Genomic DNA, 27,896 nt, shown 5'->3' with positions numbered 1-27,896 from the left:
TCCATTTCCTGTGAGAAACAGTTGTTATACTGTAATTACGTAGTACATCCATATTTGAGGAGGCTGTTCTGGAGCTCAAGGATGCCGATGTATCGCTCCCTATGTTCACGGGTGACACTTTCCTCTCTTGTGGGCCAGTATTCAACCCAGGTGTGCTCTCCAAAAATATACAGCAAACTAAAAACAACAGAAAACACACCACGCAAAACATATGAATTCATATATGTAAAAATAAGCTTTAAAAGTTGATTTGGTTTTCGTTACTTCTACAGCAACTCTATGGTAGCTTAACGTTATACGAGGATATGATTTCACACGAAAAAGTGAGGGAAACCGATTGATTTAAATTCATCTCCAATTCTTCTAATGGAATTTCAGGTTTGTCCATAGTTACTCAAAGGCTACACAACAGCTGCAAACCACAAAATAATGTTTACAGGTATTATAGATAATATAACACGTATTACATAACAGAGACATGCACGCTTTGCTTATCATTTGTCATAAACATATTTTGATGTAATAGAAATACGATGTGCCGCATTAAAAAAAAAAACATACAAAAAATGTATCATTATTACTTGCAAAATCAGTTTGCAGACAGAAAAACTGGAAAATCGGAATAAAAGAATTAATGGAATTGTTATTATTAAAATACTTGCCGAAGTTTGTGAAAATTACAATTATTAAGTATAATCATTGTTAAAATTGCTCCTGCTCACCAGAGCTGCATTTATTTGATCAAAAATAAAACTAAAACAGCAATATTGTGAACTATTATTACAAATTTACAAAAAAAGTTTTTACAAAATGTAACATTATTCGTAACAACGTAACAATATTCGAAGCAGTTCTGATTATTATCAATTTATTGTTTATTTGCATTTATCAGATATATTTATTACATTTCTTAAAACGTTTACTAAACAGAAATCTTTTATAACATTTTCATCTTGACTCACTTGTCATCACTTTGATCTATAATAAATAAAATGTAAAATTTCTCTCTATTTTTTAAAACCCTGACACAAATGTTTGAGCGGTGTCATAGTTTAAACAAAAATGTTAAGCAGCAAAAACTATTTTAAATGCTAAATGTCTCTAATTAAACAGGTTATTATGGAAGTTTCTGCCACTGAATACATTTTTTTCTAAAATGGTTTTTGTGACTTTTTAAGTTTCTAATGTCCTATGTTTTTTCCTTTCTCAAGTTTCCTTACGCCCATATTTGGTTTTCCTGGTCCTGTACCCATCTAGTATTATGAGTTCCAGCTGTTTATTATTCTTGTTATGTTCTATTATTTAAACCCTATGTCCAGCCTTGTTTCGCGTCTGGTATGTCTGGATGTTTTCCATAGGTTAGAGCAGACATGTAACGTGTGAAGGTATAGCCATGAGATTTACATAATTACATCAAAACCATTGCAAATTTTATGACAGTACGAAGTAATCTGAACCATTGAACAATTTGGGCTGTCCCGCAGATGAATCTTGAGCTCGTACATCGTGCTCAGGACAGAAAACAATAAAAAAAATCAGGATTCAAAAGAATACTGACACCTACCTTCCTCTCTGGTCTAGAAGGTTGACTGATTTTCCCATGATGAGGTAGGACTTGCCTTTTACCAATCCTAAATGTTCTCTACAACTGGGGCGAGACAAAAATAGCTTCACGTTCCCCTCCTCTACCCAGCTGCTGCCTGTAAGACAGAACAGGAGACAACTGTCTGATTGGTTTTAGATCAAAGGGTGAACTTATGGTTTTTATTGTTTTATTATAAGGCCAAAAGCTGAAGCAATAAATCATTCAAATGACACTCGGTGTAGTATATTATATAAACACACATAACTCATCATGCAAAAGTATTCACACTCATTACTCAGGTAGAAGTACAGATACTAGGGTTTAAAACGACTTCTGTAGAAGCTGAAGCTTTTTATTTTTAACACAGAAGCCTATTGTGGTAACGATATGAATTACACAGTGACCAAAGATAATAGTTAATGTGTTTGTAGAAAAAAAAAACAAAATGCTGAATAGACATTATAAATAGGAAAATTAAACATAAGTAGCTTTAAAAATAAATATTTTAATGAAATCTTCAAAAATACAAATAAATAGAGAAATATTAAATTATTTAAAAATATACTCTATTATGAGACAAATCCCTGTCTTAATAAGTGAATCATTCAATCATTCATTCAGTTGATTGCTGATTTATTCAGAAATAAATTGATTGATTCACTCGATTCATTTAAAAGCATGGATTTATTAATGAAACACTGCAGTGCTGGTTAGAGATGCACATCAGTTATTATAGGGCGTCATATTCGTTGGTGAAATTCTTGACAATGGGTCTACAATGTCAACACTAATTTTAAACTGCAACCTATATTTGTCTTTCTACCAACCAATGATGTTTCTTTAAGTTTTTTCTTAGGTTTTATCAGCAAACAGTTTGCTCTTTAAACATGATTTAACAACATTACACTGTAACCCTAGGTGAGGGTTAGTGTTAGGGTTAGGTTAGGTTAGGTTAGGTTTAGGTTAGGTTAGGATCAGGGTTAGGTTAGGTTAGGTTAGGTTAGGGTTAGGGTTAGGGTTAGGGTTAGGGTTAGGTTAGGGTTAGGTTAGGTTAGGTTAGGTTAGGTTAGGTTAGGGTTAGGGTTAGGGTTAGGGTTAGTTTAAGGTTAGGTTAGGGTTAGGTTAGGTTAGGGTTAGATCTGGTTAGGTTAGGGTTAGGTTAGGTTAGGTTAGGTTAGGGTTAGGGTTAGGCTTAAGATCAGAGGTTTAGGGTTAGGGTTAGGGTTAGGGTTAGGGTTATGGTTAGGGTTAGGGTTAGGGTTAGGTTAGAGGGTTAGGGTTAGGGTTAGGTTAGGATCAGGTTAGGTTAGGTTAGGTTAGGTTAGGTTAGGTTAGGTTAGGTTAGGTTAGGGTTAGGTTAGGGTTAGGGTTAGGGTTAGGTTAAGGTAAGTTTAAGGTAAGGTTAGGGTTAGGGTAAGGGTTAGGATTAAGGTTAGGTTAGGTTGGGTTAGGTTAGGTTCGGTTAAGTTTGGTTAGCGTAGAGTAGGGTAGGGTAGGGTTAGGGTTTAACCCTGACCCTCTAACCCTAACCCTAACCTAACACTTACCCTAACCCTAACCTAACCTAACCTAACCTAACCTAACCTAACCTAACCTAACTCTTTAACCTAACCTAACACTTACTAACTCCTAACCTAACCTAACCTAACCTAACCTAACCTAACCTAACCTAACCCTAACCCTAAACCTAACCCTCTAACCTTAACCCTAACTCTAGCCTAACTCTAACCCCTAACCTAACCTAACCTAACCTAACCTAACCTAACCTAACCTAACCCTAACCCTAACTCTAACCTGACCTAACCCTAACCTAATTTAACCTAACCTTAACCTACCCTACCCCTTAACCCTAACCCTAACCTAACCTAACCTAACCTAACCCTAACCTAACTTAACCTTAAACCTAAACTAACTAAACTGACCCCAACTGAGTCTGGTTTCTCCCAAGGTTTTTTTTTCTCCATTCTGTATGCATGGGGTTTTGTTTCCTTGCCGCTGTCGCCTCTGGCTTGCTTGGTTGGGGACACTTAACTTCTAGTGACTATCGTTGAATTGACTACAGAGACCGTCTCTGCATTTAATAAGAAATTGGTCACTCTCGTCATTATACATCCCTGTCATTATACTGTACAGTGCTTTGATGCAACCTGTGTTGTTAAAAGCGCTATATAAATAAAAATGATTGATTGATTGATTATAGTTAGGCTAGAGTTAGGGTTAGGTTTAGTGTTAGGGTTAGGGTTAGGTTAGGTTAGGTTAGGTTAGGGTAAGTGTTAGGTTAGGGTTAGGGTTAGGGTTAGAGGTTTAGGGTTAGGTTAGATTAGGTTAGGGTTAGTTTACGTTTAGGGTTAGGTTAGGGTTAGGTATAGGGTTAGGATAGGGTTCAGGTTAGGGTTAGGGTAAGGTTAGCGTAAGGTTAGAGTAAGGTTAGGATTAGGGTAGGGTTAGGGTTATGGTTAGGGTTAGGGTTAAGTTTAAGGTTAGGTTAGGGTTAGGTTAGGTTAGGGTTAGATCTGGTTAGGTTAGGTTAGGTTAGGTTAGGTTAGGGTTAGGTTAGGGTTAGGGTTAGGGTTAGGCTTAGGATCAAAGGTTTAGGGTTAGGGTTAATTTTAGGGTTAGGGTTAGGCTTAGGATCAAAGGTTTAGGGTTAGGGTTAATTTTAGGGTTAGGTTAGGTTAGGTTAGGTTAGGTTAGGTTAGGTAAGGTTAGGGTTAGGTTAGGTTAGGTTAGGGTTAAGGTTAGGGTTAGGGTTAGGGTAAGAGTTAGGCTTAGGGTTAGGGTTACGGTTATGGTTAGGGTTAGGGTTACGGTTAAGGTTAGGGTTAGAGGGATAGGGTTAGGGGTTAAAGGTTAGGTTAGGGTTAGGGTTAGGGTTAGGATCAAGTTAGGTTAGGTTAGGTTAGGTTAGGTTAGGGTTAAGTTAAATTAGGTTAGGTTAGGTTAGGTTAGTGTTAGGTTAGGGTTAGGGTTAGAGGTTTAGGGTTAGGTTAGGTTAGGTTAGGTTACATTTACGTTAGGCTTAGGTTAGGTTAAATTAGGTATAGGTTAGAATAGGTTCAGGTTAGGGTTAGGGTAAGGTTAGCGTAAGGTTAGAGTAAGGTTAGGTTAGGGTTAGGGTTAGGGTTAAGTTTAAGGTTAGGTTAGGGTTAGGTTAGGGTTAGATCTGGTTAGGTTAGGTTAGGTTAGGTTAGGGTTAGGGTTAGGCTTAGGATCAGAGGTTTAGGGTTAGGGTTAATTTTAGGGTTAGGTTAGGTTAGGTTAGGTAAGGTTAGGGTTAGGTTAGGTTAGGTTAGGTTAGGGTTAAGGTTAGGGTTAGGGTTAGGGTTAGGGTAAGAGTTAGGGTTAGGGTTAGGGTTAGGTTAGGTGTTCTGATTCTGATTCTGATTCTGAGTTATGGTTAGGGTTAGGGTTACAGTTAAGGTTAGGGTTAGAGGGATAGGGTTAGGGTTAGGATCAGGTTAGGGTTAGGTTAGGGTTAGGTTAAGGTAATTTTAAGGTAAGGTTAGGGTTAGGGTAAGGTTTAGGATTAAGGTTAGGTTAGGTTGGGTTCAGTTAGGTTCGGTTAAGTTCGGTTAGCGTAGGGTAGGGTAGGGTAGGGTTAGGGTTCGTTTCGATTCAGTTCGGTTCAGTTAGGTTAGGTTTAAGGTTAGGTTAGGGTTAGGTAAGGTTATGTTATGTTACGTTTGTGTTAGATTTGGTTAGGTTAGGTTAGGTTAGGTTAGGTTAGGTTAGGGTTAGGGTTAGGTTAGGGTCAGAGGTGTAGGCTCAGAGGTTTAGGGTTAGGTTAGGGTTAATTTTAGGGTTAGGTTAGGTTAGGTTAGGTTAGGTTAGGATAGGATAGGATAGGATAGGATAGGATAGGATAGAATAGGTTAGGTTAGGGTTAGGGTTAGGGTCAGGTTAGGTTAGGGTTAGGTTAGGGTTAGGCTAGGCATAGATGGTTAGAGGGATAGGTTAGGGTTAGGGTTAGGGTTAGGGTTAGGGTTAGGGTCAGGTTAGGTTAGGTTAGGTTAGGTTAGGTTAGGTTAGGTTAGGGTTAGTTTACGTTTAGGGTTAGGTTAGGGTTAGGTCTAGGGTTAGGTCTAGGGTTAGGATAGGGTTCATGTTAGGGTTAGGGTAAGGTTAGGGTTAGGTTAGGTTAGTGTTAGATTTGGTTAGGTTAGGTTAGGTTAGGTTAGGGTTAATTTTAGGGTTAGGATTATGGTTAGGCTTAGATTAGGGTTAGGGTCAGAGGTGTAGGCTCAGAGGTTTAGGGTTAGGTTAGGGTTAATTTTAGGGTTAGGTTAGGTTAGGTTAGGTTAGGTTAGGTTAGGTTAGGGTTAGGGTTAGGTTAGGTTAGGGTTGAGGTTAATGTTAGGGTTAGGGTTACGGTTAGGGTTATGATTACGGTTAGGGTTAGAGGGATAGGGTTAGGGTTAGGGTTAGGTTATGTTAGGTTAGACTAGGTTATGGTTAGGGTGAGGTTAGGGTTAGAGGGTTGGGGTTAGGGTTAGGGTTAGGGTTAGGGTTAGGGTTAAAGTTAAGGTTAGGGTTAGGGTTAGGGTTAGGTTTATGGTTAGGGTTAGGGTTAGGGTAGGGTAGGGTAGGGTAGGTTTTGGGTCAGGGTCAGGGTTAGGTTTAGGTGTCAGGGTTAAGGGTTAGGGTTAGGTTGGATTAGGTTAGGTTAGGTTAGGTTAGATTAGGTCAGGTTAGGGTTAGGGTTGGGGTTGGGGTTAGGTTTAGGGTAGGGATAGAGTTTGATTTTTGTCCATTTTTTCACTCGACTAAATTCACACATGCATTCTTTGTGTTCTTTATCTGTCTAATAAATGCACGTCTTTAAATGGGTGCATCTCATTCTTCAACTACTCAGATAATGTCAGGAATTGCCCTTTTTTAAACAGTCAAGGCTTATAAAATCATCTTAATATTACAAGAAAATATACAAATTATGTCTAAGTTAACCTTCTTTCTATCTGATCCTACATCTAGTTTTTCTTTGGAAAAACCCCTTGTAATCCTTCTTGCAAACTTTGTATAGCCAAAGACCATAGACTTTAGGAATACGTCCCTCAAAAGGGACTTTGATATAGCCTACTTATCACAACATTGTCCATTGCAAATGCTTATTTTTTTCAAACGTCTCTATACCAAGCTATCTACTTTAGCTGAATTTGAGAAGGACAAAGAGAATTTAATAATGAGCCCATAGTGGAGAAATAATAACCGTACCTTCTTTCAGCACCAGTTCCACCTTCATGCTGTAGATGTCAGAGTCCTGTTTCAGATTCATTCCCTCCACTTTGGCTTTATAAACTGTCAAACAGTCATGTTAGAATGTTTATAAACTGAATGTGCTCTATTGTTATCTGTATCAGAGCTGGCAAACTGGATCTTAGTGGCTGAGGAAGGAGAACACGGGTTTACCAAAATCTGTGCTAGCTTCACAGGCTCTGATCAAACGCTCTTTTATGACCTCATTCTTCTTCTGGTAAGGGCAGTTTCCTGGTTCAAGAGATGTAGATTGGTGTGTTGTTTTGTTTATTTTTCTTTACTTACACACACACACACACACACACACACACACACACACACACACACACACACTCCAAAACACAAACCAACAAAACATTTTTCTCAATTCATAAAAAGTAAAGCAATTAAAAAAAGGAGAAAATTACAGAATATTAGTTGTCTCTTATGACGATTTGTGAATAGCTTTGGGTAAAAATATCTGGTGAATGAGTATAAGTGTACCTTCTGCACAGTAGCACACATCTTCTTTACACAGTTTATGCAGAGCGCCATCTCTCCTTTCAGGGTGGTAGAACTTTGTACAGCGTGCATCTAAAAAAAATCTGTTTAATTAATGACGGCTACACTCTTCTAGTGATGAAAGCTCGCCAGAAAACAGATGTCTGGAAATCTATTATAGAAGAGCAACTTGTTTTGTTTTATTCCTTGTCCTCCTTACTTTCATGTATTTGTTTCATTTCTTTGGTTAAATGATATAGGTTAAGTGTTAGCCAGTTACCTGGTGAGTGATATTCATAGATTGTCACTGCAGCAGGTTGTAGCAGACCTACATTAATGAGCTTGTGCATTCTGAGGGAAATCTTTTCAGTCTTTCTACGAGACACCTAATAATACAGAAACGAAAGCAAAAGTATGATTTGAATGATATATTTTACACAGAACATAATAATAATAATAATAATAATAATAATAATAATAATAATAAAAATCAAATAAAGCAACAAATTTGTAGCTGTCACATGTGGCAACAGGATAACATGACAGACTACGGTATACAGGAGAAGATATACAGGTGCATCTCAATAAATTAGAAAATTGTGGAAATGTTCATATATTTCAGTAAAAAGTAGTTTAAGTCTTTGGTTCTTTTAATTGTAATGATTTTGGCTCACATTTAACAAAAATCGACCATATCAACAAATTAGAATACTTCATAAAAAACATTTTTAGTGCATTGTTGGAAAGTATGTTCATTTATTGCACATATAGTCAATACTTAGTAGGGGCACCTTTTGCTTTAATGGAAGCCCAGGTTTCTTTAACAGTGGCCTTTAGCTCGTCTGGATTGTTTTGTTCTCTTGTTTCTCATTTTCCTCAACGGTACCACATAGATTCTATAGGGTTCAGGTCTGGTAAGTTTGCTGGCCACTCAAGCACACCATGGTCATTTAACCAACTTTTGATGATGATGTCTCTGATGTTGTCTGTGGTTTAGGAGTGGCTTGACAAGAGGAATACGATGACTGTTGTCAAAGTCCTTGGCAGACTCAGTCCATTCTTTGTGAAGTTCACTAAAAATTCTGTAAGGCTGTGGTTCTCTCGGTTGGTTGTGTATCTTTTTCTTTCACACTTTTCCTTCCACTCAACTCTTTGTAAACATGCTTGGATACAGCACTCTGTAAACAGCCAGCTTCTTTGACAATGAATGTTTGTGGCTTACCCTCCTTGTGAAGGATGTCAATGATTATCTTCTGGACAACTATCGGATCAGCAATCTTCCCCATGATTCTGTAGCCTAGTGAACCAAACTGAGAGACCATTTTGAAGGCTCAGAAAAACTTTGTTAAATGTGAGCCAAAATCACAACAGTTAAATGAACCAAAGACTTAAACTACTTCAGTCTGTGTGCAATGAAATTATTTAATAAACAAATGTCACAATCTGAGTTGAATTACTGAAATGAACTTTCCACAACATTCTAATTTATTGAGAAGCACCTGTAGATTTTTTTTTATAAATGAATCCATGCGAGTTTGCAGACAAAACATAACCATAACCATCTTTCCACTGACAAATTGGGGAGGATGGGGGTTAGGAGGCAGCCATGGGAAAGGTAAGGGACAAGCAGAGGAATAGTTCATTATAGATGGAGGGAGGAGACTGGAGCAGGAGGAGCCAAATGGAAATCCAGAGGCCAGCCAGAAAAGTGGCCCACATGGAGCTGAAGGCGTAGCTGGAGCAACCGAGGATGAAGGTGAAGCCGGAGGGAGGGAGAAGCCTGAGAGAGCTAGAGGCATGGAGTGACAAGGCGAAACTGGAAGAGTGGTGTACCGAGGTGGCAGATGGTTGACAACTGATCAAGGTGGAGCCAGAGGGATGAGGAGCTGTGTGGAGCTGGTGGGATGAGGGTCCACCATGGAGACGAGCCAGCTAGAAACCAAGGCAGAGCTTAAGGGTCGAAGGGCCCATGTGGAGTCTGTGACTCATGCGCTGGAATCGGAGACAGGGGATCCTCATGCCTAGGCAGCACCAAAGACTAGAAGCCACAAGGTGGATCAATGTGCCCAGGTGGTGCTGACTGAGGGTGAGCTGAGGGCCTCTGAGGCACCAGTGGAGATGAGGCTGAGGAACTGGCTGCTTTTAGAGGCAGAAGAGGGAAGCTGGGTGGGAGCTCAGGAGATGCAGGAGAGCTGGACAGAACTAGCAGAGACTCAGGAGATTCATAATACTTATCCAAATCATACTATCAGGTCCGTTACAAAAATGTCCTCAGTGTAGCTCCCAGAAACCAGGTGTAGCTCAACCTCAGTTGCAGGAGTCTGAGTGGGAGTTCCCTCCAAGCCTTCGATCTCCACCTAAACTTCCTTGATAACGGACAATGATGCCAGCTCACAGATTTGACTATAATATGGAGGTCACAATGGACTAAAATGGTGAACATGTATTTACTGGATATTATTAAAGCACTTCAGAAACAAAAAAATCAAAAAGAAATAAGATCAAACCAGTTTACAAAATCAACAGTTTGCTGACTTACTTTGTCTAAGTAGAGAGTGAGAGATCCTCTATTCTTTTCATATTTCTGAATGTATCTCTCCTTCCTTGAAGACAACTGAGTGCAAGAACATAAAAAAACATGACATGATGAAAATGCTTAATGTCTGCTGATGAGTATTAGATTCATCTTGTTTTAAATACAGATGTGAGGCATCAGTTTGTCATCAAAATACCTCTTTAAGATCTTTTTCATCAACATCAAATCCAGTCAGTAAGCCAATGTCCAGAACAGTCATGGTGGCATCAGTTTTATCATTTCTGTAGCTGTGAAGATGATGATTATTAACTCTTTTTGTAGTTTGTTCCATTTCCTCTGCATTTACAGCTGTTTTCATACTAGAGCTTTTGCTCTGAATCTGTAGCAAGTCTTTATCTAGTTACAGCTTGTTTTAATATGGTGCAGTGTAACTTATGCAAAGGAATTGTTGAATTTAATCATCTCTAATTTCTACCACAATTTCTTTGATATAAACTAGTAGTATTCTTTTTGTTATAACTTTGTTTTGTTTGCGTGTCTGTAAGTATCTCAGGATTTTTAATTGACGACTCTCTCTTTTAGCCATCATGTCCAGCAGCTGGTGAGAAGATGTGTGTCCATCTGTAGTTTTGGCATGTTTTTATTTATAATTCTATTATTTATTTATAATTGCTGTCAAACAATTAATCTTGATTAATCTCATCATGTTTACACAATATATGTGCGTATAATGTGAATATTTATTATTTGTATATAAATACAAATACACAAGCATGTTTATATTTAAGAGAAATAAGCTATGTTTATATACATTACATATATTGAATATATAATATACAATATGATAATATAAATGTACTAAATGTAAATGTATAAATGTATAAACTATATGTGTGTGTCTATATATGCCTAGAATATCAAAACCCACTGCGTGCAGTGGATCTTTTTCCTCTTTAGCACCCAAACACTGGAACAATCTTCCTAACCCTGTTCGGGAGGCAGACACACTTTAAATCTCTTTAAATCAGACGCTGATTAAATAACCATCTGTTTAATCTGGTTTACACATAACACACTAATGAGTTTCTATTCTTCAAGTCCATTAAAGGATTGTTAGGCTGCATTAATTAGATCAGCTGGAACTAGGAACACCCCATAACACACTATGTACACAATTACATAGTAAAAAGAATGGAATCTACGCAATTATTATTCTGTTTCTGTTTCTTATTCTGTTTCTCAGTTCGTATCCAGATCAGATGGCTCAAAGATGACCAGAACTTCTTCAGAGACCAAAATACCTATTTGAGCCCAGTGGACAGATCACCAGAACCAGACACATGCACTACAAGTCCTTTGCACAATCTGACATTTAAAATTTATCTGGAAATGAAGTTGACTCTGGTTTGCTTAGTTGAGGATGCACCTCATGTGTTCCTAGGTCAACATGAACTATAAACTGGTTCTTCAAATCTGATGGGCTAATCACAATCTTGTTGATCCAGGAACATGTCAAACTCAGCAAAATCAGGCTCTGCAGTTGGGGACATGTAATTTTTAGCGATTATAGACCTCTCTGCATTTCATAAAAAAAGTGTTTAATCTCGTCATTATACATCACTATCACTTATTCTTATACGTTACTTCAGCTGTTTGATACAATCAGTATTTCTAAAAGCACTATATAAATAAAAGTGATTGATACATAATAAATATGCACATCACACATACATTAGAGTTTACAGCTAATAAAAGTTAAAAATCCAGTATCTCAAATGTTAGAATATTCCCTAAGATCAAATAATTTGAAAAACATAACATTTCAGCTTCTTCAGAAAAAGTTAAGTCATGAAATAAGTACTTAGGGCTAAATATCCCATAGGCTTCATATGGGCTTCAGGTCAGGCAAGTTAATTGACCAGTCCAAAGGAATATCATGGTCAGTAAAACACTTGGAAGTAGTCTTGCCTCTGTGGACAGGTGCTTAAGTTCTGCTGGAAAAGGAAATCAGCATCTGCACAAAGTTTATTTAGCAGATGGAAGCATCAAGTGCTCTGAAATCACCTGGTAGAAGGCTGTATTAAATTTAGATTTGATAAAACATAATAGACAAATACCAGTAGATGTCACAGCGGCCCAAACCATCACCAACATCAGAAGCCTCTCACTGGACTTCTGCACCTCTCCGGTCTTCCTCCGGACTCCAGACCTTAATTTCCAAATGAATTCCTTCAAGTCAACTTTGATTTAATAAAGCACTCTTACAGACAGTTGACATTCCGTGATTAATCTCTTCGTGAAGGAGGCCAACGATCGTCTTCTGGACCACTTTCAAGTCAGCAGTCTTCCTCATTATTGTGACTTCAGAGAACAAGAGATACTGGGAATCTATACTGTATGGATGGTCATTTAACTAAGTGCAAATGTAAAAATTCTAATATTTTGAGAAACTGGATTTTTGACTTTCATGAGCTTAAGATGATACAAATATTTTACTTTACATGTAATGAATCTAGAATATATAGTTATAAATCAAAAAATAAATAAAAGTGTGAAAACAGCTTAAATGGTAAATAACAAATAAGACATTTTATCTAATAATAAATGTATTAGGATGTTTGTTTACATACTAGAAATCCAAAGTAAACTTGTATGTTTCAATGGCTCCTTGTCTTGCTAAAAAATAAAACACGTTATTAATTAAAATGAAAACAATGAAGTATTGTGGAGGTTTTCTTTTAGCACAGGAATGGCATGAACTCAATCTTACCTTCGTGGTCTTTCTCCATTTTAACAGTCATGTTGAAGAATGTACAGTCAGACTTCTTCTCAACAGGTCTGGTGTAGTACATGGTGTGAACCTGAAAACAGCAGCATGTCTCAAACCACAAGTTCAAAGGCTTTATTCTTGCTGTTGACTGTATAAACGCTCACCGAGACAGTGACTATTCCAGATCCTCGAGCAGTTACACTGAAGTCCTCGCCTATCTCCAGCTGTTTAGTCAATCGGTAATAGAGATCATATTTTATTGATCAAACAAGCCTCTGAAAGCTGAAACTTCTCAGATACATTCTAGGGACATTAGAGACTTATTACATTTTGTAAAAGGGACCATAATATGTCTCCTTTAATTGGCTTCTGCCACAAAAACACACAACTGACATGAGCAGCAAGCCATTTGACTCTAGTATGAGTAACTTCACTACGTGTGTGACCTCATAAGATGCATATTATATCTATCAAAATGCCATCTAACAGGTCTGACACTTCCTGATGTGGACAGCTCCACATCCAGATTGAGGTTCTGTTGGTCCTTTATCTGCGCGTGATACTCTGCCACCGCCTGGAACACCATAATGGTTGCCTAAAAAAGACAGAAAAGCATTCAAATCCTGTTCCTCAGCATCAGTCCTACAGGCCTCATGTGTAAAACTCTCAGCAGATTTCATATGCTCACACTAAAGCTAGATGTACGCCTAAATCTGTGCCAATATATTTACAAGCGAGGCCCCTGGAGTTCATCACAGTCGGTAGTGTACCTGTGTGTTGCCAGATCCATAGTCGGCCTGTTGTCTCTTCATCCAGTGCATTGCCTCTCCTGCTTTATCAAAGTCGTTTGCCTTCACGAGCGCCAGCACAGCATACGCCGTTGCCTCTAGTGAGGGATGAAGATGTCCAGGGACAGTCCAGGACCGGCCGGCTGTATCAAACACAACACTGCATTAGAAACGCATTTGTCATTCCTCCACAAACGAATAATTCTTCCATTATTCACAATTGGATCTGAGTGACTACTGTTGTACATTGTGCAAAACACAAATGCTGATGAATTTACCGACCTCCTTCTTGGGTGGAGTGTCTCATCAGGATATCTTTATTTAGTTTGTCAGCATTGGCCATGGCATAGGATGCAATCGCAACAGCGTGAGGATTGGTCAGTTTTGGAAGTCGAAATTCCAAGAAATAAACAGCCTTCCTGATACCTTCATCCAGAGCCTATAAAAGTGTGCATAAAATTAAATTCTTGTATCAGCATCTTTCAACATTCACCAACATTTGCATTTCATCATTTTACTGGCGCTTTTATCCAAAGCGACTTACAATTGGGGAATAAACATACATACATGATTCAACATAAAGAGGACGTGCTCTTAATACCAAAATATATGAAGATTTTCAAACAGAGATGGCAACAAAGACTCAAAACTTATGGACTTCAAATCAAGGCAACATGATCAAGGGAGGTGGCCATGAGATTAATTTGTGGGAAGGTCATTGAGAACATGATAATATGTCATGGCCACAAGATTATTTTGTTGAGGTAAGAATGTGAATATCTGATCTCTGTGACATGTTGCATGAAAAGAGGTTAAAGCATAAATCTGCATGTGGTGAAATAAATTTGCTTACAGAAACTGATCCATCACAGAACTTCCTACACTCTTGCATGGCAATGGCAACAAAGGCTGTCAGAGAGACAACGGCATCTGTTCTTTGTACATCACCCTGGAATAAAGCAGAAATAAACTGGTGAATTGCATGTTTATATATGGATATTTTTACATTAAATCAGATGCCATTGTGTTAAGCATGCAATTTTTCCAAATAAGAAATGTTCCTGAATCAATATTACTCTCCAAAAATATAGAACCCAAACCCTACCCCTAAACCTAACTGTACCCATAAACGAAAAAAACGTTTCTAAAAAATCTACAACATGAGTAGATCTAAAGGTAATGCTGCATTTTACACTTTCTACATTTGAATTTATTAATCTTGACAGAGTTGGTGTACATCTTGAATTTGAAGGGCCTTTTTTATGGTGTTCATTTTTGCCTTAAGATCCTGTTAGATGTCAACTGTGCGATATCAACATTAAATTAATATTTACTCTCTTCTTTAGCAAACAATTGTCTGGCAAACAGCTGGGTGTCAGTTACATTTTCCATCACAAAAACAAATTGGTCAGCCAACTTAAACTTAACTGTCCAGTTGAAATCTCCCTGTGACTCAAGTACAAACTCTCCTGTGATGAAAAAGCTGAATTTACAGCACACTTGTATATCTTATTTTGATCTACTATATCCACATGAACCGACTCGAGTGAAGTAGTTTTCATTTTATGCTCAGGGCAAAAGTCATTACTTTTTTGTTGTCTAAAAAGTGAACTGTTCAGTACAACAAAGTGCAGTATGCCGGTCTTGATGTGACTTTGGCTTCTGTGGGTAACAGAAATGTTGAAAACAGACGGGACCAATTTGCTCTAGTACCATGAACCATAACAAAATAAATCACTGGTTTGGTTTCATTGCATTTTTCTTTTGTGGACACAGATGGACACATCCAGCAACATTCAACTTACCATCATCTGTTGTTGAATTACAGCCGAATCCTCTTTAAAAGAGCCGTCTGCGTGTTGTTTGTTGAGAAGCAGCCACTTGAGAGCACTACACATAACATTATCCTCTACTATAACAAGATCACCAGCCATGGCGAAGACTTTGGCCACATATGCTGTCAACCTTTAACAGACAATCAAACACAATATATTTATTATGATGTAATCTAACAAGAGAAACATGAAAACAAGTTTATCTATAAGTAATGACCAGGTGCTGCTTGGTCTGTTTATCCATGCAGCGTAGGATCCATCTTGTTTACGGTAAACCAGCTGCCTCTGATAACCTCAAAGCAAAAAAGGATAAAGAAAGAACATTTATTTATTATCTACATATTTCCTCTTCCCTTTTAGTCTAACGTTTTCAGCAGAGCATCTTTAGGAGAACTTTAGTATTAGTGCAAATCATTTTCAGATTCTTTTTTAATTTATTTATTGATTGATCGATTAATAATGGTGCTTTATACAGTACAGATTGTTTCAAAGCAGCTTTACTGAAATGGGGATGCAATGACGCAAACCGAGATCAATTCAATGATAGTGTCATTTTAGTGTTGATTAAACCCATTAATTAAAAAACAAGTGCAATTCAGCTGTAAAGCAGCCCTAAAGGTCAGCTCAGTTGAGTTCTCATCCAATAGTATCAAATAATGTTGCTGAATGATTTTTCTCTCCGTATACCTGTGTTAATGTGGTCGAGCGCTTCACTACGCCGCTCCAAGCCAACAGTATCCCACTGATTGGTGATGTCCAGATAATAAGTGGCAATGAGAGGCAGAGTCATGAAGATCATGTTCTCCTCTCCATTACCACTAGGCAGAAGAATAAACCGGCCCATGAAGCTCCCGCTGATGGCCTGCTCCACTGTCTGATTAGCGTCTTTAGCTGGAGAAATGAAAGAGGGAACATAGGAGGATTCAGTTTCTTTATATTTGTATGTAACACTTATGTATGTAACAGGTCTTGTATCTGGAAATAGACTGAAAGAGACTGTTAGTCCAGATCATCTATCCATCTTGGCTTCATGTACATCTGATCTGTAATGTAGTTAGGGGCTTACTACAACAAACTACGTATACGTTCCTGTACCAACTGCAAAACAAAGATATGTTTTCTACGTGTCTCACTATCTGCGTACGCTCTTTGCTTGCAGAGGTATTTTCCAAAATTTTTGAATAATGTCATTATTTTAGTTTTCTCGTTCCTTCATTAAGTTCGATTAAACCACAGATGGCAAATGAACTATTCTGACTGAATAGTTCTTTCATAATTTTGTGGACCTTGACTGTTTTTTTCAATTGGAAATTACTTGATTTCAGTGTTCATTACTCTTAAATTGTGTTCTTAAGACAAAAAGCTTATATAGGTTTGGAATGAAAAAGGGGGGTAATAACAACATGTACATTTTGGGGTGGACTACTCCTTTAAGTACTGTATAAGAGTCCTTTGACATTACTCTAGATGTACACTTTATCTCTCTGAAAACATGCATGCAAAGAAATAATCACTACACATTCATGAAAGTGTCATTAACCTTACCAGTAACTAAGATCTTGGTGTTAGCAGGTGTGTCTGGAAGGCGATCAGCTGGTATGACAGCTTTAAAAACTAAAGGATTTTCTCCTGATCCGTTTGAGAGAAGAAATAGAGGAGAACAGCATGATGGAGGAAAAGTCGTGAGTCAGGTTTTAATCACATTTTGTATGGTTTCAGTGGGTATTGAGCAAGATATGGTGATCTCTGGGTAGGCTAAAAGTGATAATACCTACAAGTGTAATGTCTCTAGTGTTGTATAACTAAAGTATAACACACTGATATTATTGTGTGCTTCACAGTCAATCTCACCAGCCTCAATGGCTTTGAGCTCCATGTTTTGTCTGCGTGAAGAAACCAGCACACCCTCTGGCTGAAAGTAAGAAAGAGAGAGAGAAAATACATATGATGCTCTAGTTTAACTATTAAAAATATAACAAACATCTATAGATCAAAACAAATGAACCTAATACTAAAAGTGACAGTTCCATCAGACATACCACCACTTTCAGCAGCTTTCTCACTCCATCTTCAAAGTCATATACTGAAGCTTTCACCTCAATCATGTGATTTCCCAGTTTCATGGGAATAATCACATATGGCACGGATATACTGGAGTCTTTGTCAACATATGCTAGTGTTCTGTATTTGCCTTTCTTAGTGGCAAAGCTGCAAACATCTTCTGTCTCCATGAACTCCACACGCACCTGAAGAAAACAGAAGTATGAAACTCACATCTAGAGGAAACTTCAATCTATTAAAACACATGTGATCATCGAGAGTATTTCTGTTGTAACACAGGACAGTATGCCTTTATTTTATTGAAGTCCTGGGCCGATATTCATGAAAAATCTTAGGGCTAAGAGTTGCTCCTAGTGACAACATTGTAAGAAAATTCTTAGAAATGTGTGTGTTTCCTGTTAAAATTAAACAAAAGATCTTAGTAAAGAAAAAGTAATTCAGAAAGCATCTTAACCTTTAAAAGAGTTTTTTTTTATTAGGGGTATGGACCAGGACTTTTAGAAACAATTAAGAGTTTCTTTAGCAGTAATGAAAATGGATAAAACATGAAGAGAGAGAAGAAAAGTTCATGGCAGTGAGTTAGTAAGACACTACACATTAGATCATGTTTGTGACTGATCTTATTAGACACATATCAGACACAGCACAGAATTCCAAATGCATTTTTACTATCAAATCAGATCTACCTTCAGCTTCCTTCGGGTGTAGTTGTAAATAATGGCTTTGATTTCCAGTTGTTCTCCACGTACAGCTGAATGAGGCATCTTGAGGTCAATGAAAAAGCTCTTAGAAACTATCAACTCTTTGGGTTCTGCCACACAGATGCCTTTGAGAAAAAACACAGCGCTACGGATCTACCAGGCTCTTCGAACAGCCAACCACCATCCAGCACCACTGTCAGCCAACAAAAATGCTCCCTGTCACCTGAGTACTAACCAGGCACACCTGAATCCCATCATCAGATTATTAAGACTCTGCATACAAGCACATGCCACAGTTCCCTCAGTGTCTGGTCTTGTTTATACACAAAGTAGACCTTGTTGACGCGCTACTGAGTTAAGCTGTTTGCTACTTGCCTTGAAAACTTACCTCTTGTGTTATCCTCCAGATCATGTGTGTTTGCTGTTTGTGCTCCAGATTCTCCATGTCCAGTTCCAAGCTCCAAATGTCCTGTTATGAGAAATATTCAAGTTTCATCTTTCTCCAAACAACTGATGTCTCAGCATCAGTACTCACCTCCTGTCCATTTCTCGTCATCAACTATTCTCATCTGTGTCAATAAAACCCTACCTCTGTGTCCAGGTCAATTGCGTAACAGAAGGCTAGATTGGCACTGCTGACACAGTACAAGTATGGTTGATCCATTCCAGGAATTTGTGGATTCATTTCGCAGAGTGCTCCAGCATCCACAAGTCTCCACCAGCAAGCCGCCAGCACCAAGCACTTCTTCGCCGTCATCATTCAACAGTCCCATGGCGGTACCCCTTCACTACTTGCATAATGTTTATTGACTCTGACTTCTCTGCTACAATCACTGACCTCCTCGACTCCAGTGTCAAACTACCACTCAAAACAGCCTTTGTGATCCTTACCGGCCATTATGAGGATCTCATTATGCACTATGGATTACTCAACGTTCCCTCCGTATTCCAAGATTTTATGCAAAAGGTCCTCCGGGAGTTTCTCCATAAGTTAGTTCTCGTCTACATCAATGTCATACTGATATACTCCCAGAGTGAAGCAGAACATCGCCAGCACGTTGTGGAGGTCCTAAGGAAGCTACAGGAATATCTTCCTCAAAGCCAAGAAATGTACCTTTCATCAGACCTCAATACCATTCCTCGTGTATATCATTAACCACCAAGGTGTGCAGATGGACCCACATCAGTCAAAGAACTTCAAGGAGTTCTTGGATTTGTCCACTTCTACCGGCGTTTTATCCAGAATTACAGTTCCATTGCCAGTCCCCACAATCCTTCTCAAGAGGAAGCCCAAGTCTCTGTGCTATTCCCTGGAAGCCACTGGAGCCTTTAATACCATCAAGAGTGCCTTCACCAGCAGTACTCTTCTTGTACATCCCAAACCTGAATTATGCTTTATAGGGGAGATCGATGCATCAACCACTGGAGTTGTTGCAGCAGCAGGGGAGCCCTCCATGCCTCCATCTATGTGCCAGCTTAAAGCTGATGCATTGTCCTGTTTGTAGGAGTGTGCCATGGCCAAGAATCCCTGTCATCTTCCAGCTGGCAAACTCTCTCCATTATCCGTGCCCAACAGCCCTTGGTTGAGCCTTTTCTCATGGCCACCAGAACTCCTGGAACCAGTTATTGGGCTGGCCCAAGTGCATTCAGAATTCCCTGTAACAGCCATTTACTAGACTAACTCCTTTCCAGTGTGTACTTGGTTTCCAGCCCCCGTTATTCCTGAATTACCAGTTGCTGGCCATTCGTTTCGGGAGAGCTAGGGTCCAAAAGATCCAAGCTGATCGCTGCAGAGGTACCGTCTGCAAGGCCAAGGAAATTGTGGAGTCTCGATGCTGTGGCAGTAGACTAGTGTATATGGTGCATTGGAAAGTGTACGGTCCCAAAGAATGGTCTTGGGTTCTCTGGGTTAACATCCTTGATTCTATTTACCTTGAAAACTTGTATTATCCTCCAGATCCTGTGTGTGCTTCAGATCCTCCATGTCCAGATCCAAGCTGCAACTATTCTGTTATAAGAAAAAGTTTCATCATTCTCCAGACAAACATACTCACCTCCTGTCCATTCCTTGTCATCAACTATTCTTATCTGTCTCAATAAAACCTTTTAATTATTTCACCTACCTCTGTGTGAAGGTCCGTTTTGTAACACACAGACACACAGAAGGATTTAAAGCAGCAGACCCTTGATGCTAAGGTCATAGGACCCCATGATTTCTGTGAATGGTAATATGTTTTTGTGAATTGTGTGAAAGGTAGTATGTTTCTTAATTAATTGAGGTTAAAAGTTTTTGTGATTCAAATTAAGTATACGTCCTTTTAGATTAGTATAATTTAATTAAACTATTAAAAAGGAGCTCAGAAAAAATAGGGTCCTAATGTTGTTTTTCAGAGCATGTATTAAGCATTTGCAGCTTCACTTTACCAAGTGTTGGTGACAGACTGACAGCCAGGATCTCCCAGGTAGTAACAGAGTCTTTCAAGAAGAATGTCTTTGTGATTGATCCGCTGGAATATGAGGAAGTGACAGACAATAAGTTTCAGCTCACAAGCAAAGACTGACATGATTCAGTTTAATGCAAAACTGTTGTCAAAAAAAAAAAAAAAACTCTACTTACTAGTTTCCAAAATCAAACTCCTCCCAAAGAAAACTCTCAGAAACTGTGTACGTGGCATAATGTCTTCGGAGTCTATATAATAATATTCATCATCTTCATCATCTGTATATAGTTGTACCAAAAACAAATGATTAATCTCTCTGGGATCTGAAAACACATCTGTGACACTGGAGCACAAAACCAGTCTAAAGTCTCTAATAATTTTAATCTATGTTAAATATAGCTATAAACATCTTACAGGAATCAGATTGCGGTTTTATAAGCAGAATTGATACTTCAAATATGTCCCAGCCAATGCTACTTTATTACAAGAGTATCCTACTGATCCAGGGACAGTAATTAAAAAATGTATTGAAAAATAATGTGTAATCTATAGTACTATAGACACAGCTGGGTTTACTCATTGAAATATTTATTCATGATAAAACAATTACTTTACAACTGTATTGGAGTCTTACACACATGCTATAGTTAATCATTAATTTAAATGGTGACAGATATTATGGGAGTGGCTTTATGGAGCAGGAGATGAAGATAACAAGATCTAGACATTTAAGAAACTTTAATTAATGTTGCCGCCTAATTTGTTTCAAATCAAAAATTAAAGCATACAAAAATAATAGAAATTGTGAATATAAATAATTGGGAATCATGAGACTAGAATCAGGCTGCATCTTACTCTCAACAATCAATCTTTTAATAACTTTTGCTGGCTGAGACACTTGCTAATTTTTGTTGATATAAATTGCTTCTATTGCCTACCTCATTTGTACGTCGCTTTGGATAAAAGCGTCTGCTAAATGACTAAATGTAAATGTAATTTGCTGAAAGAGTTACGTCTGAAAATGATTCAGTAGGCTCTATAACCTGTTTTAACTGTCAAGAAAAAAACAGCACAGATGAACTCAGAAAACATGTTTAATATTTAATTTTTATTTTTTACCGTATGATCGCCGTCTTCTCTTTGAAAGGACGGGGCAATCTGGCGCTAGAGGAAAATTCAGTAGAATTAAATTAGCATATAACTCTCTAATGTGTACGTAAAGCAGTAATTTACAAAATATTAACAAGGCACAAAAAGGTTAATTAGTTAACCTATTCATAGTGTTCGGCCTGGAGGATAAAACATTTATAGAACAGCAGCAAAAGCCGATTTCTAAGCTGAAACTATCTATAGATGCATTCACTGGCAAATACTAAACTATTAAATGTTCAGTGAATTCAACATTGAATGTCTCAAATGTCTAACTCTGATGTAGGCCACTATGTCTACTGCATGGTGCTCATTAAAAGTGACCTTTCACTGAATAAAATATATTTAAACTGGAAATGAGGATGCACACATACTTGTTCTGATGCTGGTTCCTCCTGCAGTGCTGGACTCAAACATCAGACCTGCATCAGAGAAAACGCCCATACTGTCCCTTCCTCCTCCCGCCGTACAGCCGGTGTCTTGCTTCTCTATCACATCCCAGATCTAAAGGAAAAAGATAAACTTATCTCAAGCATTCTGTGACGGTTTAGATGCTGATGAACTTCGTTCACCTTTGACTGAGTGAGTCTGTTTTTGTTGAGGACGTGAGAAGCCTTGTCAACCATCACCAGACAAACTTTGGTTTCGGGATCTGCAGTTATCTGCAGCTCAACCTCGTCTCCTGTAAAATAGATATTCCTCTCGTCCTGCACCTTAAGTTTGAGCTGGGAACAAGAATCACTGAGTCAGACCGAGCTGATTGGCACATCGTCTATTTCTTGTGATGGTTCACCCACTGTTCCAATGCACGTGTTCGTCACATCGACCCAGACTGAATCAGACACCACCTCAGTAGAGCCCACATGATAATAAGCCACAAAGCGGAAGGATGGCACCATGTCTTTGGTTACTGGCAGTAATAGAGTCGCTAGAGGTTGTCCTCTGTGCTTAAACCTGTTTGCCTGAAGGATCTGACCTTTACTTAAGATCTGAAAAAGAATCAGATGAAAAAATAGATTTATTTGTAAGATTTACTCAAATCAATAACATGTCCCTCACCATGAAAGTGTAATCCCTGACTCCTGGGTTTTGTTGAGTGTGCAGAAAGACTTTCACTAAATCTCCGATCCGAAGCTCAGCAGCATCAATGTCGATGTTCAGGTAGTTGTTGGAGCTGTCTTTAGTCTTGTAGGCCTGAGCCGTCATCTTCTTCACTGCCTGCTGATTGTCCGCTAGTTGTGGATCTCTTGTTTTTGCCTGGAAAGAACAAATGCGTTGCTTCTGATGTGCTGTGAACAATACCCTTTGTTCAACATATGAGCTAGCCTGAGCAAAGACTTTTTAGTAAGACAAGTCAACTTATTTTTTGTGTGTGAACTGAACAAAAATACTTACTTAGTTAACTTACTTAGATACTTAATTATTTATTCACAACATATCCATAGTTCTCCCAACTTTTCAGATTGAGTCAACTGAACAAACATTTTCACCAGTTCCCAGCATGCACTGCAGCTTAAAAACATTTTATGTGAATTATTATTAATACTATTTATTGCTTTAGGTTTTATTGGCCTAATGTATACTGCTGTCACTGTCAGCTAGCTATCATGTGCATCAGAGTTATATTTAAAGTTTTACATGTGCTGAGATACTCCACATCTCAATGCAACATGTTAAATACACTTGTCTATTAGCATAAATGTTTGCTTTTAATTTTAGAACGTGCATTACATAGAAAATATTGTAGCTAGTCGAGTTAACTTCTGATCGTGATAGGTTGCCTTAGTTTTTTGAGTTAGATCAACTTTTTGCGGTTTGTTAACTGATCTATTTTCCACTTGATCACCAGAGAAACATCAGTGCAGTTGAAATGGTCTTACAGTGATCTCCAGTGTTGAAGATCCTATCAGAGTGTTCACGGCAAACTTCGCAATGCCGTTGGCCTGCGTGTGAACTCTGATCCCTCCAGGACTGAACTCCACTTCCACTTTTTCAGCAGGTGTCTGGTTAGGATTTGTTACATAGACCTTTCATGCAAAACAAGACCAAACAAAACATTAAAACATATACTGCACTTTCCAAAACATTTTAAGACGTGTGTGTGTGTATTTTAAAATGGATACATTTTAATGGATAAAATTGTAGAATGGATAAAATGAATGCAGATATTTCTTTATGATTTCAATTCTTGTTTAGGATAGTTAAAGCAACAGTTTTTTAATAATGAAGCATAATGTAAAAGTATGCAATTTGGGGTAAAAATGCTCTGTTGTTGGGACTAAAATGCACAGTAATTAATATAATAATTAATAGATAGCTGAATTTTCCATTTGTTGATATTACATGGTTAGATTCAGATGGTAAAGGTCATATTATATTGAACCTCCATATTAGAAATAGTCACCATGTTTAAAATGAAGCCATCATATTTAAAAACATGATATTAATCATATCATATCATATAATAAAATATAGTTTGTTGTTACTATTCTAAATGAATATTAAATTATTATTTAATAAACTTTCAGAATCTTTTTTTTCTGTATTAATATATTTTAATGACAGTATATTTATTGAAGAAAAAGTACTTATTTTATTTTACGAAATAAGCTGAAAATACAAACTTTGCTAAACCTTTAGTGCAAACTTTGCTAAAGTGAATGTTTTTATCAAGTATTCACGTGAAGCTGAAGTATTATACCCATATTGTTGAGTTCAGGTTCTCAAATATGTAGACAATATTTTATACCGAGACACTAAAGGGAAGTCCAGGTTTGAAGAAGTGTGGTGTTTTCCTGAAGTGGATGGTGTATGGTGACGTCACAATCTTAATGCCTCGTCTTTCTGCTTCCACTGTTTCACTTCCTGAAACACACAAACGATGAGCTTCTCACATAAAACCAATCACACGCATGCAAATCTGTTGAGCCTTACCGCTTTCTGTTAAAAGACTGACTGAAACGTAGATTGATCGTCCAACCAGCTGATTAATGTTCGGAAAGGTCTTAGTGATCATCTGATTCGTCAGTTCTGCTGTACCCCCTCCTCTTATGATCTGTTCTCAAATGAGAAAGACAGCAGCAACGCTCTACAAGATGCTATTTACTTCAACGTGGACTGTTTTTTGTAACACTGTTATGTGCCTTTCTGCACGTTTCGCTGCAGTATCAAAGAGAAATGTCCACTGAGTGGCGCTAAAACATGTGTTTAATACGTAAACCCTGGCACATTTTTATTATGTTGACATAGATAAGTACTGCTGTGTTTTTATCAGGTTGCTGTAGGTAAATAATGCAACAGTTCAAAAGTAGAATATCCTGCTGCTAAAAGTTAGTGCTCAATCACGTTGGAAGTATGTCTTACACAGTATCAATACGCCATCACGTCGTATTCCCTACTACCTAGGAAAACTACCATCTGTAAAAAACCATAGATATAAAGCTGGATTTGTGTGATGATAACACTCAAAAGCATCAGATTTCAAATCTCCCAGCATATTAATATTGATTTGAAGTAATAACATAATATTCCTATTTTAATTGTTTAAAAATTATGCTTTATTATACTACGAGGTTGAATGCTTGAAACCGGTTGGCTGACGAACCACTCTCTCTCCTCGGAAATGCACACACTTTAATATAAGCGCTACTCTGAAGACTTCATCTGTAACAAAAATGTGAAAATAACAAGACTTCTTACAAGCAAGGTAACAACGGCACTGTTAATGCATTATTTTTCTGATAATTCAACGGCCCACATTCGGTTACTCCTTACTTATTCGAAACTCTGTGTGAAAAGGAAGAGGTGCCTCTAGTGTTTGTTTCTTTTGCAGTGATATGTACTTATTGGTACGTATTGGTATCTCATTAAAAAGTGCACCCAGGTATGTTTATGTTGAGGAGAAATTATATTGATTCCAACTTGTGTGATGTTTAATGTCTCTCACCTGAACTTTTTGCAGAGATGTAGGAATACTAGTTTTCTTTGTACCGTCCATTACACCGAACACCACAAACGCATTACCATCCACTTTGTGTCCAAACAGATACCTATAAAAGCACATACAATTTCTGCAGTAAAACCGAATGTCTGTCACTGATCCACATTTACTTTTTTACATTATTTATTATTTTGTATTGAGAAACAGGTTTTTAACAATACAAGGGTTTATCATAATTTTTTTGTACTCTGACACTCTCTGAGAATTGTTCATGCTAATCTACTGGGAAGAGACACAACTAAAATAAAGATAACATGACCAGTGAAACAAAGAATGATCCCAACTCAAAAAAGATAGTTTACTTCTCTATTTTTAACTCATTCTGCTCACACAAAGGTTGATTTTGAAGACAGTGAAAATATTTCATCTTACCTGGCTTCAATGTGGACTGTCAGACTCTCATCACGCACACAGAAGAAAGACTGACTGGGTTTTAATTTTACTTCAAATGTTGGAGCCACTAAAACCAAACCAGACGCACAGACAAATAATCAAAGGCATTCTTACATATCTTCATATTCTTACACAGTAAGACTTGTATACGCCATGTTCTCACCATATTCTTTGACCTCAAAGTCTGCCGTAAACGTCTTCTGAGGCGTGTGTGTGAATCGTGTGACCACCTTCCAGATCCCAGAGCTGGGCAACATTCATAAATAAGTATTGCACAAACAACTAAATCAACCTTATATAATACAGAGCACATTTACGAGTGTAGATCAATTTAAGCATTATTATTCCGAGGCGGACGTCACGGATCATTGAAAATGAAATCCAGTCTTTATAGTGTTTCACACACAAACACACCTCGCAGTCTCAGGAAGGGTGTATCTTCCAGACTTCATGCCTTTCACTGGATATATCTTCTCTGATGAAACTGTGATGCCTTGAGGATTCTTCAGAAACACAGAAATCAGCTTGAATGCAGTGCCTGACTGAGATCTTCAATGATGCATATTACAGCTGAAATGTCATGTGTGTGTGAGAGAGAGAGGTGACAGTATTTACCACGATTTCCATGGTGATCATAGAATAGTGTGGTTCCATGTTGGGCGTCAAAGAGAAAATCCTGTAATAAACTGCAAAAGAGGTCAAAGCAAAAACTGATATTTGAGTTCTCATGCTTTTATTTTCTGCCAATACAAACCTGCAAATGAGTGCACCCTCGTCGCGTTTCTATCACTGAAATCGTACCTGAGCTAGCATTTGTGTAGATGGTCTTGTCTGTTTGAATAAACATATATCCAGACTGGAATGAGAGCATGACCACTTTCTCCAGAGTGACGGTTTGAAACTGTGCTTGTAGATGCACATACTGCTTCTCCAGAGGATCGTCCGAGAAGAGCATCTTATCCTCAGGGATCTGAAGGACAGCCTGGATTATATCTGCTCTGAAAGTCACAAGACTGAGACATCGATGCTGTAATCACAGAGAACTCACCTTGATGTCTGTAAGGATCTGGAAATTGTTGTCAGCAGTCAGTTTCACCAGTTTAGACAGTATCTCCACATCTTTCCTTGGGAACTTCTTTACCGTGATCCTCACGTTCAGGTTTGGTCCAGAGTAATCTTGAGCCTCCACAAACACGTTCCCCGAGGAGCCCACCCTCAGCAAATTAGGAGCTGAGAGAATAAAGCTGTGGAGATCAAATCAGAGCGTTTGAGAACTGATCTGTTAGTGACTACTTGAACAAACGGTGTTTGATACTCACAGCGGATCACAAAGCGTGAGGAGCGGTGAAGAGAGAAGAACAACAGTCAGAAACAGCAGCTTCTCGGCCATCCTGACTGTCTGGGACTCTTTATGTAGCGTTCAGATTCAAATCAGCCCAAACTCAGCGTCTAATGAAGAAACGGAGCTGCTGGACCTTTATAGAACGCAAAAGGATGTGAAGAGTTCACGGCAGTCCAGTTCAGTTTTCCGGTAAATGACCTGCGAAAACCTGCTCTGTAAATTCAACCTTTGATAAACTGGCAGCCGCTCTGTTGATCTTTTGAGGGTCAAAGAATAAACAAACAGCATACATACATCCAGGAAGATGTGTCAAAGATGTTTCAGCTCAAAAGGAGGTTCCAAGCAGCTCTCCATTGAAATGACAATGTAAGGACAATAAAGTTAAGAAACCCAGCCAATATTTGTATGTATATAATATTTTATATTGTATTATATATTGTTTTTAGGTTTAATCCATAAGATGGAAGTATTTTATCTTTTTATAACTTTATTATCAGACCTACTGTGTAGACAGAGACAGAGCACACAGAATAGAGATCTTGTGTGTAACTGCAGTATTTTT

General features: G+C 38.1%; 1 pseudogene; it reads right to left on the bottom strand.

The window, feature by feature from the left end:
- Positions 1–21: 21 nt before the first annotated feature.
- LOC122328019 lies at positions 22–27,534 on the bottom strand (annotated as a pseudogene).
- Between the last annotated feature and the right edge of the window lie 362 nt (positions 27,535–27,896).

Source organism: Puntigrus tetrazona, chromosome 22 (assembly GCF_018831695.1).
Source record: "Puntigrus tetrazona isolate hp1 chromosome 22, ASM1883169v1, whole genome shotgun sequence".
NCBI classification, from domain to species: domain Eukaryota; kingdom Metazoa; phylum Chordata; class Actinopteri; order Cypriniformes; family Cyprinidae; genus Puntigrus; species Puntigrus tetrazona.
Note: the sequence above shows the minus strand (reverse complement) of the source record. Positions and strands in the feature narration are given on the sequence as shown.